The 14,907-nt window shown below is 47.7% G+C and overlaps 1 pseudogene; it reads right to left on the bottom strand.

The window, feature by feature from the left end:
* Positions 1 to 224: 224 nt before the first annotated feature.
* Positions 225 to 343, bottom strand: LOC126263879 (5S ribosomal RNA; annotated as a pseudogene).
* Between the last annotated feature and the right edge of the window lie 14,564 nt (positions 344 to 14,907).

Below are 14,907 nucleotides of genomic sequence, written 5' to 3'. Positions count from 1 at the left end.
CAGTCTATGTATATATACACGTCCGAACAGGCCGTGAAGGCCCAACGGTACCGAAAGGCCGCCATGTCATCCTCAGCCCTTAGAAGTCACTGGATGCGGATATGGACCGGCATGTGGTCAACTCGCCACTCTCGCGGCTGTCGTCAGTTTTCGTGACTGTTTGCCGCTACTTCTGAATCAAGTAGTTCCTCAGTTGGCCTCACAAGGGCTGAGTGCACCCCGATTGCCACCAGCATTCGGCAGACCCGGACGGTGACCCATCCAAGTCCTAGCCAAGCCTGACAGCGCTTAACTTCAGTGATCTGATGGGAACCAGTGTTACCACTGTAGCAAGGCTGTTGGCACTCGTGTGTGTGTGTGTGTGTGTGTGTGTGTGTGTGTGTGTGTGTGTGTGTGTGTTTTAGTGTTATTGTTAAATGGGGATAAGCCGCAGGAAACACTGAGAGGATAAGGAGCAAAAGAGGTCAGATGGCCATATGGTTGGAAATGCGTTCCAAAAGAGGTACACCCACTTCAAGTTAGAGAAAAAAGATCCTTGACGGTTTTAGGTGTCAGTGATGAAAACATACGAAAGGAAGTGGGAATGTTCTGTAATGTTCTGTCTGTATCAGTGTTTTAGCTCCGCCGTGAAGGGATAATAGTCAGTAATCACCATCCCTAACCTGACGCTGAACTGGTACTAGTGTTCGCTGCCACCATACCATGCCGATTCCCCATAGCGCATAGGTGAGTGTTCTGAAGATTCACGATATCGCCCCTCGTAAACGTAGCCTCATCTGTAAACAGCACGCACTTTTTGTGCGAAGCATGAACATGCAACTGATGCTACAACGCCTGCTGCTGGGCTGAAATGAGCTGGGCGCCGCTGTGACAGTCACCATGAAGAAGATTCCGCTACAGCTACAGCCGTTACGGATCAGGAGAGGCTCCATCGCCGGCCGTGGTGGCCGAGCGGTTCTAGGCGCTGCAGTCTGAAACCTTGCGACCGCTACGGTCGCAGGTTCGAATCCTGCCTCGGGCATGGATTTGTGTGATGTCCTTAGGTTAGTTAGGTTTAAGTAGTTCTAAGTCTAGAGGACTGATAACCTAAGATGTTAAGTCCCATAGTGCTCAGAGCCATTTGAACCATTTACAGTTCATCATCTACAATGGGTATAATGAATTAACTTGGCACATATCTACATCTACATATATACTCCGCTAGCCACCAAGCGGTGTGTGGCGGAGGGCACAATTCGTAGCAAAGTCATATTGCCCCCCTCTTTTCGACTCGCGGATCGCACGAGGTAAAAACGACTGTCTGAACTCCTCAGGAAGAGCTCTTATTTCCCTTATCTTTGAATGATGATCATTACGCGATTTGAAAGTTGGTGGTAATAATATATGCTTTACATCCTTGGTGAAGATGGGATTTCGGAATTTAGTGAGCAGCTCCTTCCGTTTAACGCGTCGTCTATCTGCAAGTGTGTCCCACTCAAACTTTCTATGAGATTTGTAACGCTCTCGCGATGGCTAAATGTACCAGTCACGAATCTTGCCGCTCTTCTTTGGATCTTCTCAATCTCTTGAATCAGACCCAACTGGTAAGGGTCCCATACAGACGAACAGTACTGTAAGACTGGACGAACTAACGTATTGTAAGCTACTTCCTTTGTTGAAGGACTGCATCGCTTCAGGATTCTACCAATAAACCGCAATCTACAGTTTGCCTTACCCGTTAGTTGCGTAATCTGATCATTCCATTAGAGATCATTTCGAATAGTCACACCCAGGTACTTGACGGATGCTACCGCTTCCAAAGACTGATCATTTATTTTGTACTCGTACATTAATGGGGATTTTCGCCTTTTTATACGCAATAGGTTACACTTACTAATATTGAGAGATAACTGCCAGTCATTACACCATGCATTTATTTTCTGCAAATCAACTTTCGTGTGATACTACATTCCTGTAGACTACAGCACCATCGGCAAACACTCTAAGGCCGCTGTCAATACCATCAACCAGATCCTTTATGTAAATCGTAACAAGCACAGGACCTATTACGCTGCCCTGGGGCACACCTGAAGTTACTCTCGTTTCTGTTGAAGTTACCCCGTTCAGGACGACATACTGCTCCATGTCTGTTAGAAAACTAATATGAATTGCCCCCACCCCCACTCCCCGCCCCACTGCGCGACGCCCTCCACTAGCTAAGGTCCTGGGACCGCAGAGGGCCATTGGACGTGTATGAGCCGAGCTGGAGGTGGTAATATGTGGAGTGGCCTAGCGGGCGATGGTGATGGACACGCACCTTTGTAGCCGGCTCCCTGCGGAGCGCAGATGGGCGGCGGAAGCCGTGCCGAACGGCCGAGACGGGGCACAAAGCGCGCACTGCGCCTGCGCTACCTGCGAGGCCGCACAAGTTCCACTTCCCTTCCCTTCCCCAGCCCCACCTTTCCTGGCCGCTCATTGAGGCGGAAGCCCGCCACCAGCGCTTTGTCAGCCGGCATTTCTTCTCCGCCTTTGAGGAAACTCCCGCATTCTCCGAGGTTTAGCTGCAAAACCGTATGCGGAGGAGGCCAGTACAGTAATCCCACACCGGACCAGGGCACACAATCGCCAAATACGGGAAGTTACAGAAATTCCTCCGACGCAACAGTATTTCAGTTTTAAAACGCGCCTTATTTTTCTTTTTTAAAGAATAACCTAGGAATCTTACAGTTATACACTACTGGCCATTAAAAATGCTACAACACGAAGATGACGTGCTACAGACGCGAAATTTAAGCGACAGGAAGAAGATGCTGTGATATGCAAATGATTAGCTTCTCAGAGCATTCACACAAGGTTGGCACTGGTGGCGACACCTACAACGTGCTGACATGACGAAATTTTCCAACCGATCTCTCATACACAAACAGCAATTGACCGGCGTTGCCTGTTGAAACGTTGTTCTGATGCCTCGTGTAAGGAGGAGAAATGCGTACCATCACGTTTCCGACTTTGATAAACGTCGGATTGTAGCCTATCGCGATTGCGGTTTAGCATATCGCGACATTGCTGCTCGCGTTGGTCGAGATGCAATGACTGTTAGCAGAATATGGAGTCGGTGGGTTCAGGAGGGTAATACGGAACGCCGTTCTGGATCGCAACGGCCTCGTATCGCTAGCAGTCGAGATGACAGGTATGTTATCCGCATGGCTGTAACGGATCGTGCAGCCACGTCTCGATCCCTGAGTCAGCGGATGGGGACGTTTCCAAGACAACAACCATCTGCACGAACAGTTCGACGACGTTTGCAGTAGCTTGAACTATTAGCTCGGAGACCGTGACTGCGGTTACCCTTGACGCTGCATCACAGACAGGAGCGGCTGCGATGGTGTACTCAACAACGAACCTGGGTGCACGAATGGTAAAACGTCATTTTTTCGGACGAATCCATGTTCTGTTTACAGCATCATGATGGTCGTATCCGTGTTTGGCGACATCGCGGTGAACGCACATTGGAAGCGTGTATTCGTCATCGCCATACTGGCGTATCACCCGGCGTGATGGTATGGGGTGCCATTGGTTACAAGTCTCGGTCACCTCTTGTTCGCATTGACGGCACTTTGAACAGTGGACGTTACATTTCGGATGTGTTACGACTCGTGGCTTTATCCTTCATTTGTTCCATGCGAAACCCCACATATCAGCAGGATAATGCACGACCGCATTTTGCAGGTCCTGTACGGGCCTTTCTGGATACAGAAAATGTTCGATTGCTGCCCTGGCCAGCACATTCTCCAGATCTCTCACCGGTTGAAAACGTCTGGTCAATGGTGGCCGAGCAACTGGCTCGTCACAATAGGCCAGTCACTACTCTTGATGAACTGTGGTATCGTGTTGAAGCTGCATGGGCAGCTGCACCTGTACACGCCATCCAAGCCCTGTTTGACTCAAGGCCCAGGTGCATCTAGGCCGTTATTACGGCCAGAGGTGGTTGTTCTGGGTACTGATTTCTCAGGATCTATGCACCCAAATTGCGTGCAAATGTAATCACATGTCAGTTCTAGTATAATATATTCGTCCAATGAATACACGTTTATCATCTGCATTTCCTCTTGGTGTAGCAATTTTAATGGCCAGTAGTGTATTATCTACCAATATGCAGATCCTTGGAATAATCAAGCTTACCATCCGTGATGGCGTAGCAAAAATGCTCCATTCATTGATGGAAATTTATCACACTTACCAACCACCATCGTATGTTCGATGATCATGCTCTCGATAACTCGTCCTCTTATTGAACAGACATCAGCCAACTGGCAGCGTATCAACAAGTGGCCAGAAAGCCCCAACGGTTTGTTATCTTTGGCAATATCGGAATTCGAACCCGAGTCTTTCTCGTGGAAGGAAGATGTGGTATCCCCCATCTGTGACTGAGCCAGTTGGTGCAGTGGCTAGGACAACTGACTCGTATTTGAGAGGACGTCTGTTCACACCCCCCGTCGGGCCATCCAGATATAGGTTTTTCCGCGACTTCGCTACAAATTTGGGGAAGGTTCCTTTGAAACGGCACTGAATTATCTCTTCGTGGATGGCATGTTAAACCTTAATCTTCCTTACTTTTTCACTGGCCTATGGGGGCGGAACACATTACCCAGAACAGAAATGAACATTAGAGCTCTTCATCAGTAGGAAACGATAACTAAGTCGCACTGAATTGGCTTCTACGCGTTTATTGCCTCGGAGTGAAGCTGGCTGTTTGGGTAATCGAGCAGTCCATTGAATTCTCACCTGCCCGGAGTGTGTCGATGCTAATCATTCTCGGGGGACAGGCACCTCCGCTGACGGAGGGGCGGTCGGGCGTCGCACTATTAACACGGCCGCCGGACGTAACACGCCGTCAGTCGGCACAAAGCTCGCCTCCGCCGTGAGTAACGGCCGCACACCGGCTCCCGCGCGTGGTCCCAAATTACGCTGGCGATAGGATCGCAGCTCCGGCGCCTCGCCTGCCCGCCGACCATACGGTCAGCGAGAGCCGCTTCCAATTATTCCGCAGATACCCATCGGGCGGATATCCTCATCCTCTTGGGTGTTTTTTTCCCCTCTTCTCCTGAGGAAGCGCTAAGCGCTGGAGGCGTCATACGGCTGCCGCGGGCTAACGGTGCAGCCCCGAGGTAACGCCTCTGAGGCTTGCGTTAACTACCCTCGAGCAACAGTATCCGGCTCTGGGGAAAACTGCAAGCTGCTGCCAGTGTATAAATCGCGAACCCAGAGATTCACATGGCTCTGAGCACTATGGGACTTAACATCTCTGGTCATCAGTCTCCTAGAACTTAGAACTACTTAAACCTAACTAACCTAACGACAGCACACAACACCCAGTCATCACGAGGCAGAGAAAATCCCTGACCCCGCCGGGAATCGAACCCGGGAACCCGGGCGTGGGAAGCGAGAACCCAGAGATTGTTAAGACGTAAGGATAAACCGATACCGGTATTTTAGTTCTGAATAACGTGTGTTTTTCGGCATTTATACACTGAAGAGCTAAAGAAACTGGTACACTTGCTGAGCGGACTATTTGGATGGGGTTCCGTTAATGAAAAGAGGACATACAATTCAAGGTTTATTTCCCCAAAACAATTAATTAATTGTAATGAATTGCACTGTGGCTTACAAATTACAGTGACAGAAACAAATCAAGCTGCTTACAATATGAGGTAATAAAAATGTTATATACCACAGGTGAACAGAGAAACTTATTCGTGTCGTTTGAATCACTGCCAAACTGTTTACAATATGATACATTAACAAATAATCATTGTGCATTAAACTACATACTTTCACCTAATACAGTTAAATTTTACAATGTGAAGCACAAATTTATAATTTACAGTTAAATTTACAGTCGAAGTTCCTCCTTCCTATACCTTCTTTAAAAGAGTGATAAAATTTCCAAAAGGTGCCTCAATTAAAAAAAAGAAAAAAATCCTTAACACAACAACACATGCATGACTAGCTCAAATAATAAATATATGTACGGCAAAGCCCAACATCTGGTTCCTTACAGAAAATTCGCTGATTTCAACAGCGCAGACCACATTCAAACTCTAGCCAACATGGGCCGCTTGCCAGTAAAAACATGTTACAGCTGCGGCAGTGGGCAAACTTACATAGGTAATAAAAGAACACAGGCCACCTAGCAATCTTACCAAAATCAGTTTACACGAAGGAGGAAGAGTGCACTTGCCAAACCAACTACTAAAAATACAGTATAAAAGGATCTCAATTAATGACAAAATCCGGGATAGGCCCGGCAATATTGCACCTGAGCGCTAGTAGCCAAAATAAGGTTGACAGACACAAAGGTCTGACATCATCTTAGGGCTAACTGGCACAACAAGTAAATAAGAGTAAAAGAACAAGCAAATGGCAAGGCCAAGAATTAAATAGGATTAAGTACATACGAGGCTAAAATCAATTGCTAGCACCTTGGACATCGTCTTAGGCTTAATTGACACTACAAATAAATAAAGGTAAAAGAACAGGCAAATGACAATGCCCAGCAATTTAAATAAAAATAAGTAAGCACAAAGCTAAAAGCAATTGCTAACAACTTCACAAGTACACATAAAAATATCAGACTGCTGCCACATCACAAAACGGAACAGGCGCGCGCGCAGTCCGCAGCAAGCCAAGCCAGAAAACCAATAACACACACTCCAGCAACCGAGCCAGCCTGACCACAGTAATTTCAACTCAGAATCAGGGTGCGCGAGCATACCGGGTCCACGCAAAACACACACTGCCAAATAATTCCCACCAGTAGATACGGCTGCCCCCTGGGCGGGAAAACGGAGGCGACGACCGGGTACACACCAGCAGAAAACTCGACACCTAGACTCCGCCCAAAACGGAATCACGCAGAAAATATAAACAGCAGCTGAAGTAAGGTGAAACGAACCCCGCCACGCAGACCGGTCAGAGCAAAAACACAGAAAGCCTGCCCTGCAGCCCTTACAACTCCTGGGTGCGGAAACCCAAGCGATATCGTGGCACCCTTTTCAGAGGCGGAGAACCTCGAGCGATCGCGTGCGAGGATCCATCAGTTGTCCACTACAGCACGTCACCGACATGCCACACCGCCCAACGGCCAAATCAACGAGGCCCGCCAACAACGAGACCACACCTCCGTGCCGGGGCGGAAGGCAAAATACCACCAGCTCGGTGCGAATCCAACTACCGACCCGCGAAAAACGCTCCAGAGGACAGCAGCCGCCTCAGCGCCTGCGCAGGCCGAACCAGACGGAAACAGAAATACAAGTCGCTATCGATAGTGCCGGATACGCAATGCGCCAGAGAAATGGCACACTTGCCTAATATCGTGCAGGGCCCCCGTGAACACGCCGGCCGCGGTGGTCTAGCGGTTCTAGGCGCTCAGTCCTGAGCCGCGCGGCTGCTACGGTCGCAGGTTCGAATCCTGCCTCGGGCATGGATGTGTGTGATGTCCTTAGGTTAGTTAGGTTTAAGTAGTTCTAAGTTCTAGGGGACTGAAGACTACAGATGTTAAGTCCCATAGTGCTCAGAGCCATTTTGAACCCCGTGAACACGCAGAGGTGCCGTGCCGCAACACGACGTGACATGGACTCGACTAATGTTGTGATGGAAGGGACTGACACCACGAATCCTGCAGGGCTGTCTTAAATCCATAAGAATAAGTGGGGGTGGATATCACTTCTGAACAGCATGTTACAAGAAATTCCAGATATGCTCAATAATGTTCATGTCAGGGGTGTTTGGTGGCCAGCGGAAGTGTTTAAACTCAGAAGAGTGTTCCTGGAGTCTCTCTGTAGCAGTTCTGCATGTGTGGGGCGCCGCATTGTACTGCAGGAATTGCCCAAGTCCGTCGGAATGGATGCAGGTGATCAGACAGGATGCTTACGTACCCGTCACCTGTCAGAGTCGTATCTACACGTATCAAGGGTCCCATGTCACTCCAACTGCACATGCTCCACACCATTACAGAGCCTTCACCAGCTAGAACAGTCCACTGCTCACACTCAGGGTCCATGGATTCATGAGATTGTCTCCATACCCGTACACGTCCATCTGCTCGATAAAATCTGTATCGAGACTTTTCCTACCAGGCAACATATTTCCAGTCATCAACAGTCCAATGTCGATGTTGACGGGCCCAGGTGAGGCGTAAAGCTTTGTGTCGTTCAGTAATCAAGGGTGTACGAGTGGGCCTGTGGTTCCGAAAGCCCATATCGATAATGTTACGTTCAATGGTTCGCATCCTGACACTTGTTCATGTCCCAGCATTGAAATCTGCAGCCATTTGCGCAAGGGTTGCACTTCCGTGACGTTGAACGATTCTCTTCAGTCGTCGTTGGTTTCGTTCTTGCAGGATCTTTTCCGGCGGCAGCGATGCCGGAGATATGATGTTTTACCGGATATTCATGGCACACTCGTGACGGGAAAATCCCAACTTCATCGCTACCTCGCAGATGCTGTGTCCCATCGCTGGTGCGCCGACTGTAACACCACGTTTAAACTCACTTCAATCTTGATAACCTGCCACTGTAGCAGCAATAACCGATCTAACAACTGCGCCGACAATTGTTGTCTTATATAGGGGTTGCCGACCGCAGTGCCGTATTCTGCCTATTTACATATCTCTGCATTTGAATTCGCATGCCCATACTAGTTTCTTTGGCGCTTTAATATGTATGGGGTGTCTGCTCCTACGGACAAGTCCGAAAGAACAGACATTTTGATCCTATAGCCAGAACCAATCAAGACACATGGGAATTACAACATGTGGCTGCTAGTGGGGACTGATTTACAACAATGGTGAAAGTTGGGCCGGGATTCGATCCCGGCTCTCCTGTTTCTACGCAGTTGCTCTCACCACTGAGCCATCCCGACGCAGTGGTCATCGGCAACTGCACGGACTGCCCAAGCACGCCTCCTGTCAAACCCAAATTCTCGACTTATCCGCAAACAACTAACGTAGTACCCATGCCATTTATCCTGTTGGAAAGAACAGACACCACATACGTAACTAAGCCGAGACAGGCCAGTGATCCCTTCAGTGCAGATGCACATCGTGCTCGAACTCTTGCGGCAATCGGCGAAACGCCACGAGTAATGAGTATAATTGGCAATGGCACTACGTCAGTAATGCGCACAAAAGCTGGCCGCTGTGACAGAGCGGTTCTAGGCGCATCAGTCCGGAACCGCGCTGCTGCTACCGTCGCAGGTTCGAGTCCTGCCTCGGGCATGCATGTGTATGATGTCCTTAGGTTAGTTAGGTTTAAGTAGTTCTAAGTCTAGGGGATTGATGACCTCAGATGTTAAGTTTCATAGTGCTTAGAGCCATTTGAACCACTTGTGCACAAAAGTTGAGAATTTGGGTCTGACGAGAGGCGTGGTAAGATAGTCCGTGCAGTTGCGATCACCATTGTGACCGAATGGCTCAGTGGTGAAAGCATGTGCCTACTAAGCAAGAGACTAGGGTTCGAATCCCAGTCCGATACAAATTTTCAGCTTTCCCCATTGATGCCCGCTTGTAGCTACGTTTCGCAATTCCTTTATGTGTTTTCTGTACTTATTTGGTCTCGATTATAGCATTTTTTTAGCCTACTAACAACCGGGTAAAAAGAATTGGTGTGTCAATTTGTCATAGCAGCGGTGCTGAAATTTTTGATTTTCAAGTAAAAATCTTTTTAAAATGAGTAATGTCGATTCGTAAAACTACCTTTGCTTTGAAATATTAAGACAGAAAACGGGAAAAGCGATCATTGCTATTATAATAGCAATGGCGACAGTTAGAAACGAACATCACACACATGATATAGAAATAGGTACAACATTGCCAAGACAACAAGGTACCTGTTTCCTTTGCAAGCCAGAGGTGTGTGCCCGGGTTGTTAAGTACAGCCCAAAAGTATTTATCGTGGTAGGAACGTCTGTGGCTTCTGAAAGATGGGTATCGTATTTGAACGATCTACAGATATCAGTAGACGTGATGTACACCTACTGGCAAGCAAATGATTACAATTTCAGAAAAAAAATGGATGATTTACCCAGCAGAAAGAGCTTCACACATTGAGCTAGTCAATAACGGGTTGCTCATCTACGGCTCTTATGCAGTAAGTTATTTGGCTAGGAATTAATTGACAGAGTTGTTGGATGTCTCCTGAGGGATACTGAGCCAAATTCTGTCCAACTGCCGCTTAGATCGTCAAAATCCCGAGTTGGATGAAGAGCCTACCCATAATACTCCAAACGTTCTCTATTGGGGAGAGTCGCGCGGGATTAGCCGAGCGGTCTCAGGCGCTGCAGTCATGGACTGTGCTGCTGGTCCCGGCGGAGGTTAGAGTTCTCCCTCGGGCATGGGTGTGTGTGTGTGTTTGTCCTTAGGATAATTTAGGTTAAGTAGTGTGTAAGCTTAGGGGCTGATGACCTTAGCAGTTAAGTCCCATAAGATTTCACACACATTTGAACATTTTTTCGATTGGGGAGAGATCGGGCGGCCTTGCTGTCCCAGGTATGGTTTGGCAAGCACGAAGACAAGCAGTAGAAACTCTCACCGTGTGCGGGCGGGTATTATCTTGCTGAAATGTATGCCCAGGATGTCTTGCCATAAAGGACATCACAGTGGGGGGTAGAACATGTCGATGTACTGGAGTTATCTAAGACTGCCGCAGATGACAACCAGAGGGATGTTGCTGTGAAATGAATTGGCATCCCAGATTATCACTCCTGGTAGTGGGGCGACGGTCAGGGTCGTACCCCACCGCTGTCTGGGGCGTCTCCAAACACGCCTTCGCTGGTCATGGAGGCCCAATTCGAAGCGGGACTCATCACTGAAGACAATTCAACTCCAGTCAATGAGATTCCAATCCGAAGTTCTGTAACCATCCAGTCTGTCTGTATGAGGAAAGAAAGACACAAAATAAGACGCAGGCAGTTACGTTAGACCGTGTCGACCATGATAGAAGTTTCGTCTGTTCGTTCGGCCACTACTTTTCTTCGGTTACTTGATGTAATTACTCCGTTAATTCGGTAGGATACGGACTGACCGTGTCGCTTCCGAAACCAAGAAATATAAGAGCTCGAGTGACAGCTTGCTGACGAGGTACGGAGGGTGCAGCTAGCTAATCTTTGACCGCGAACGGCAGGAACCTAGCGCCGCGCACGCCGCACAGGTGTTGCGCTGCAACGTCCTCCCGCGAGGAATTTAATTTCATCGTGCCGTCGTGGCAGCGGCCCGCCCTGCCGTCTCTGCGTTTCGAGGTTAAATTGCATTCCTGTGCTCTCCGTTTCCTCACATCCCATCGCCACTTGCTGCACAAGGTCACTCTTCTTCCCGTAATTTATTTGCATTAGTTCGTATAGATAGTACACGATACTGCACTGGAAAAGTACAGGCACCCTCAAAAAGATACAAAATCACCTTGTAGGCCTATATTCTGATTAATTATTGTTTAGGGCCGGTTTTTACATGTGACAGCCAGAGCGGGAGCACCAGCAGCAGCGAGTACTGTTTGTATAAAGCGTTTATTTTGCATTTTGTTTACGACCTTCCACTAAGGAAGGGATTCTATTTGTGTTTATCTGCTCTGCATAGTAACTAACAGTTCTTGATAAAACTTTACGTAGTTTTCGTGTTAGATTTCTTAGTGTTTTCTTGATCGTTTAGAACAGAAAGCGCCCTAAAACCGTCTTTTGTTTGTTTCGCGGCCGTTAGCCACTAGTCACTTGAATCAGCAGTTGTCTTGTGACAGCCAGAGCGAGAGCACCAGCAGCAGCGAGTACTGTTTGTATAAAGCGTTTATTTTGCATTTTGTTTACGACCTTCCACTAAGGGAGGGATTCTATTTGTGTACTATAGCACCAGCAGCAGCGAGTACTGTTTGTATAAAGCGTTTATTTTGCATTTTGTTTACGACCTTCCACTAAGGAAGGGATTCTATTTGTGTTTGTCTGCTCTGCATAGAAACTAACAGTTCTTGATCGTTAGGAGAGAAATTTATTTTGTACTTATTTGCTGCGCTTAGCTTTTAAATAGTTTTTCTGGGTAAACCTAGCGTAGTTTTCGCGTCTCGTATTTCAGTGAGTGTTTCTTGATTATCAGAGCAGCTCATCAAAAGATTATCTTGGGAATTTGTCACCGTATAGAGTAGGGTAAACATAGTCATGTGTAGGGACTGTGGTTGTTGTGAGCGGACGCAAGGAGAATTGGCCACTCTTCGGGGGCAGGTGGAGGCTCTGTCTGTTAGGCTCATCGAGCTCGAGGCGCAGGCGTCGGCTCGTAGTGGCGTTGGGGCAACTGTGGTGAGACCTATGCCTACTTCGGTGGCCTTGGAATCACATGGAACCCCTGATGTCGCTGCGTCTTCCGGCAGTGAGCATCTTACCGGTCAGCCATCACTCCAGGGTGAATGGCGGACAGTGGTGGGCTCGCGCGTGCCTGGCCGAAAGGCGAAGGTGGGATCTGGCCGCGTGGCAGCTGCCTTTCCCCTTTCCAACAGGTACGGGGTGCTTCCTAGTGGTGATGACATCGTTTCCGAGCCACCACAGGATGCCTCGCCTGTTGGGCCAGTGGCCGATTCTCCGGCAAGGTCCCGACAGTCACAGAGGGCGGGCCTATTAGTTATAGGGAGCTCCAACGTTAGGCGGGTTATGGAGCCCCTCAGGAAAATAGCGGGTAGGTCGGGGAAGAATGCCAGTGTGCACTCGGTGTGCTTGCCGGGGGGTCTCGTCCGTAATGTGGAGGAGGCCCTTCCGGCAGCTATTGAACGCACTGGGTGTGACCGGCTGCAGATAGTAGCACATGTCGGAACGAATGACGCCTGCCGCTTGGGTTCTGAGGCCATCCTTGGTTCCTTCCGGCGGCTGGCTGATTTGGTGAAGACAACCAGCATCGCACGCGGAGTGCAAGCTGAGCTTAATATCTGCAGCATAGTGCCCAGAGTCGATCGCGGTCCTCTGGTTTGGAGCCGTGTGGAGGGTCTAAACCAGAGGCTCAGACGACTCTGCGACTATAATGGTTGCAAATTCATCGACCTCCGTTATTGGGTGGAGAACTGTAGGGCCCCCCTAGACAGGTCAGGCGTGCACTACACACCGGAAGCAGCTACTAGGGTAGCAGAGTACGTGTGGCGTGCACACGGGGGTTTTTTAGGTTAGAGGGACCCCCCCTTGGGCGAAACGATAAAATACCTGACGGCTTACCAGAGAGAACATTATCATCGTTGATAAAGATCGTCCGTCCTCAGAGACCAAAAACAGGAAAAGTTAACGTAATATTGGTAAACTGCAGGAGTATCCAGGGCAAGGTTCCTGAATTAGTATCTCTTATTGAAGGAAATAGTGCGCATATAGTATTAGGAACGGAAAGTTGGTTAAAACCGGAAGTGAACAGTAACGAAATCCTAGACACAGAATGGAATATATACCGCAAGGATAGGATAAACGCCAATGGTGGAGGAGTATTTATAGCAGTAAAGAATTCAATAATATCCAGTGAAGTTATTAGCGAATGCGAATGTGAAATAATCTGGGTTAAGTTAAGTATCAAAGGTGGGTCAGATATGATAGTCGGATGCTTCTATAGACCACCTGCATCAGCAACCGTAGTAGTTGAGCGTCTCAGAGAGAACCTGCAGAACGTCGTGAAGAAGTTTCGTGATCATACTATTGTAATAGGGGGAGACTTCAATCTACCAGGTATAGAATGGGATAGTCACACAATCAGAACTGGAGCCAGGGACAGAGACTCTTGTGACATTATCCTGACTGCCTTGTCCGAGAATTACTTCGAGCAGATAGTTAGAGAACCAACTCGTGAAGCTAACGTTTTAGACCTCATAGCAACAAATAGACCGGAACTTTTCGACTCCGTGAATGTAGAAGAGGGTATCAGTGATCATAAGTCAGTGGTTGCAACAATGACTACAAGTGTAATAAGAAATGCCAAGAAAGGAAGGAAAATATATTTGCTTAACAAGAGTGATAGGGCACAAATCGCAGAATATCTGAGTGACCACCATCAAACGTTCATTTCTGAGGAAGAGGATGTGGAACAAAAATGGAAAAAATTCAGAAACATCGTCCAGTACGCCTTAGATAAGTTCGTACCGACTAAGGTCCAAAGCGAGGGGAAAGATCCATCGTGGTATAACAATCATGTACGAAAAGTACTACGGAAACAAAGAAAGCTTCATCATAGGTTTAAGAGTAGTCGAATCATAGCTGATAAGGAAAAGCTGAACGAAGCGAAAAAGAGCGTAAAGAGAGCAATGAGAAAAGCATTCAACGAATTCGAACATAAAATATTGGCAAACAATCTAAACAAGAACCCTAAAAAGTTTTGGTCATATGTAAAATCGGTAAGCGGATCTAAATCCCCTATTCAGTCACTCGTTGACCACGATGGCACCGAAACAGAGGAAGACCGAAGAAAGGCAGAAATACTGAATTCAGTGTTCCGAAACTGTTTCACTGCGGAAAATCGTAACACGGTCCCTGACTTCAGCCGTCGCACGGACGTCAAAATGGAAAATATTGAAATAAACGATATCGGAATTGAAAAACAACTGCTATCACTTAGTAGCGGAAAAGCATCCGGACCAGACGAGATACCCTTAAGATTCTACAGTGATTATGCTAAAGAACTTGCCCCCTTTCTATCAGCAATTTATCGTAGATCTCTGGAAGAACGTAAAGTACCTAGCGACTGGAAGAAAGCGCAGGTCGTTCCCATTTTCAAGAAGGGTCATAAATCAGATGCGAATAATTATAGGCCTATTTCGCTTACGTCAATCTGTTGTAGAATAATGGAACATGTTTTGTGTTCTCGTATTATGACATTCTTAGATAATACAAATCTCCTTCATCATAACCAACATGGATTCCGCAAACAGA

Source organism: Schistocerca nitens, chromosome 6 (genome assembly GCF_023898315.1).
Source record: "Schistocerca nitens isolate TAMUIC-IGC-003100 chromosome 6, iqSchNite1.1, whole genome shotgun sequence".
NCBI lineage: Eukaryota > Metazoa > Arthropoda > Insecta > Orthoptera > Acrididae > Schistocerca > Schistocerca nitens.
This window is presented reverse-complemented; position numbering and strand designations above follow the sequence as displayed.